Source organism: Gavialis gangeticus, unplaced genomic scaffold, assembly GCF_001723915.1.
Source record: "Gavialis gangeticus isolate Ggan-Ray unplaced genomic scaffold, GavGan_comp1, whole genome shotgun sequence".
NCBI lineage: Eukaryota > Metazoa > Chordata > Crocodylia > Gavialidae > Gavialis > Gavialis gangeticus.
In genome coordinates, this window is record NW_017728992.1 from 174450651 (window position 1) to 174454621 (window position 3971).

The 3971-nt window shown below is 48.9% G+C and overlaps 1 protein-coding gene across 1 annotated transcript in view; it reads right to left on the bottom strand.

Annotated features, from left to right (window-relative positions):
• Window positions 1-3971, bottom strand: part of LOC109298975 (CUB and sushi domain-containing protein 3-like) — a 290449-nt gene that overhangs the window by 207191 nt on the left and 79287 nt on the right. The window lies entirely within an intron of this gene.

Sequence of the window (3971 nt, forward strand, 5' to 3'; positions counted from 1 at the left end):
CAGTGATCTGGGTATCCTGGGGGCAAGGGTCATGAGCAGGGCTGGGGGCAAAGGCTTTGGGTGGGGGGCATAGGGCAGCAGGGCTGGGGGCAAGGGGAACAAGCAGGGCATCTTGCCATGTACCCCCTGCCCTTATTTTATTTTGATCAGGCACAGGCAGCCCCACATGGGCTGCAAGCAGCTGTAGTGTGGGGTGCCGGCCACGGGGCGGGTGAGGGGTTGCTTCCCCCCCATCCAGTGCTCAGCATCAGCTTGTAACTGGCCCCACTGCCAGCCTGGGCCCCATGCCAGCTTTGGGCTCGCCCATCAAGGTAGCACATGGCAGCAGCAGCTGTGGCCCTGCCACTTGCCGCATCAGCCAGCATTTGCCACTGCTGCCTTTGGGTTGCCCAGCAGACGAACTCCAGGTGGGCAGCAGCAGCCAACACTGCCAGGTGAGGCAAGCGGAGGGGCCACAGCTGCTGCCACCATGCACAGCCCCAAGGGTGAGCCCGGAGCTGTGTGGGGCCCAGGCTGGCAGCGGGGCAGGTTACAAACTGGTGCTGAGCGCAAGGGGGAAAAGTGGCCCCTCACCCACCCCATGGCCGGTGCCCCATGCTGCAGCCACTTGCAGACCACCTGGGGATGCCTGTGCCTACTCAAGACAGCCCCGTGTGGGCTGCGAGCGGCTGCAGCAGGGAGCACTGGGTATGGGGTGGGTGAGGGGCTGCGTTTCCCCACTGTGCTCTGCACCAGCTCCTTCTCTGCCCTCCCCCCACTTACCTGCGGTTCCAGCATGGGGCAGCCACATGGTCCCAAGCCACAAACTGGGGCTTCTGGCTGGGGGGGGCAGGGCTGGGGGGGCTCTGCTGTTGTGGGAGCCCACCGGGGTTCCCCTGGGTCCTACTGCCCCTGGTTCATGTCATTTTTGACAGGAACCAAAGACAGAGAAATATTAATTTTCAAAAAAGTTTAGGGGCCCTGCAGGCTGAATGGAATGGCTTTGCGGGCCACATCTGGCCCACAGGCTGTATTTTGCCCACCCCTGGCTTACCTCAAGGATTGGATGTCCTTATGTGGGACAGCCAGTAGGAGGTGCATTTTTAGTGTAAGAAGCATCTCCTGGTGATTCCCTGAGAAATTAGATAAGGGGAAGGAGAAGGTGGAAAGGTTCAGAAGCATCCGTGAGTATGAGGACCTTGTTGACTCAATGCACAAAGACATCTCCAGCATCATGGAAAAGGGACAGCCAGAGAAGTCATTAGAAGACACAGATGAAGAGGTACACTAGAAGGTGGAAGCTGTCAGTTTGTCATCTCTAGCAACGGACAGCACTTTCCTGCAGGAACTGTGTTTGTCAAGCTGTAGAACAAGTATGCTGACTTGGCATGACATGAGAAGTGGTAAGGGAGGACAAGCTATGCTTTTCTAGGAAGGGAGAAATGCAAGCATTACTGCCAAGGAAAAGCAATGAGTGGTGGTAGCAACTCATTCCTGTGGGGCATGAAGCTATCCATCTGCTGGCCTGACCTGCTGACTTCAGAGGTCTGCTTCTGCCAGGAGCTTGCATCCAAGACATTACAGAAAGATTGCCAAGACTCATAGTAATATGCCATGCTGCTCATCAATGTGGACACTAATGATACTGCCAGGAGTTACCTTGAGCAAATCAGAAGTGACCACATGATCTGGGAACAAGTGTGAAGGGGAAGGGGGCCCAGATAGTGCTTTTATTGATTCTTCCAGTCAAGGTTAAAAGTCCTGGATAGGGGCAGTCTCATCTTGTAGTCAACATGTGGCTGTGTAAATAGTATCACCAGCGCAGCTTTGGCTTCTATGACCATGAGATTGTGTTTACTATGTGACCATCCCACCAAGACCTTTAGTACATATGCCTAGGCAACAGCATGAAGGAGAGGAGGATACCCTAGACTACCACCTCCCTCTTTAGACCATCGAGACAGTTGAAAGGCCAGACCAAGTCCAGACATTCAGTGCCTCAATGGGTGTAGCTTCTGCCAGAGAGCAACAGATTAGAGCTGGTGCTGACTGCCTAACACCTCAGTGAGGGTGCATTTCTGTCATGGTGATCTCCCTTAGCCTTTCTCCAACCGAGTCATATCCACCACCACAAGGTGGTGAAGGCTAGGGTTTTGTGCTGCCCTATATTCGCATTACTCTGGAGGTTGCAATATTGGGGTTTTCTAGTGGAGCTAGCCCACCATGACTAGCCCCACCAGGTTGCCCTCTAGTCAGATGCAGTTTATGGTCATACCCAGGACCAGACTAGTGAGGAAGCTGTAAACTAGGTTCAATGGTGGTGAGGAGAGGGGGACAAAATCCCAGAGGTAAGTAAAGAACCAGGGGACTTAGTAATGGGAAGGAATAGCAGAAGCCATAGCAATGTTCTCACAGAGAAGACAGAATAATAAGTTAAATTCCTGAAGTATTTATATACTAATGTGAGAAGTTTGGGAAACAAACAGGAAGAATTGGAGGTCTTAGTACAATCACACAATTATGATGTAATTACGGAGATGTAGCAGATAGTATACATGACTGTATGGATCATGTTGCGTCATTCAGTGCCTTGATAGCCATCACTGGTCATGGATGGGTATAGCTTGTTCAGGAAAAATAGTCAAGGGACATCTCCACATATAAAGGCAATTTACATGTGTTCAGAGGCACAGTGCCAAGTGGAAGATAGGGCTGTTGAAAGCCTCTAGGTAAAGGTCAAAGGGGAGAATAGAAAGGGGATGCCATGGCAGGCATCTGCTACCAAGAGAAGAATGCGGATGAGGACTTATTAAACAACTGGCAAAACCTTTCAAATCACTGGACCTGGTTCTCATGGAAGACTTTAATAAGGAGGGAAATACAGCAGTCTACAGGCAGACCAGAAAATGTCTTGAGTGCACTGGAGATAACTTTTTGATACAGGTAGCAGACACCAATTCAGTGAAAAGCTCTTCTTGACTTGCTAGTCACAAACAGGGAAGAATTGGTTGAAAATGTAAAGGTGGAAGGTAACCTGGGTGAAAGTGACCATGAAATGATAGAATTCAGGATCCTAACTGGAGGAAGGAAAGAGGGAAAACTTAAGAAAAGCAGACTTGTATGAGAGGAAAAGGAGTCCAGGACAGTTAAAGTAGGTCCCTTTGAGGGCACAGAAGTAAGCTATCTCAATGAAACAGAACAATGAGAAGTGTAACAAGAAGCCAGCCTGGCTAGACATAAATCTCTTCAATGAGCTAAAAAGCAAAAAGGAATCCAATAAAAAGTGGAAACTCAGTCATGGTACTAGGGAAGAGCAAAAGAGTAATGTATGGACATACAGGGAGAAAATTAGGAAGGCCAAAGCACAATTTGAGATGCTACTCACAAAGGATATAAAATAGATTCTACTAGTATATCAAAAGTAAGACAAATACCAAAGACACCATAGGTCCCTTATGGAATGTGGAAAGCAATTTAGTTATGAATGATGTAGAGAAAACTGATGTATTTAATTCCTCTTTTTACTTCAGTCTTCACAGATAGTGGGAGTTACCAGATGACAAGTGCAGTTGGAAGCAAAGATAGGGAAGCAGACAAACAGCTAGGGTAATGGCAGAAGAGATTAGGGATTAATTTAGAAAAGATAGCAGCTTTCAAGTCAGCAGGGTCAAATGGGAGGAACCCTGACTTGGCTAAGGTAATTTCAGAGCCATTCTCTACCCATTTTGAGAACTCATGGATGTCAGGTGAGGTCCCAGATGACTGGAAAAGGGCAAGAAAGGAAAGGAAAGAAGAAGGATCTGGGGAACTACAGACAAGTCAACCTGATTTATATACCTGGGAAGATCATGGAGAAGGCAATGAAGGACTCTAATGTGAAGCACCTGGATAACTGTGATCAGGGACAGCCAGCATGGATTCACCAAGAGCAAATCATTCCAGACTAAGCTGATTTCCATCTATGATAAGGTGTGCAACCGCTGGGCTGGGTT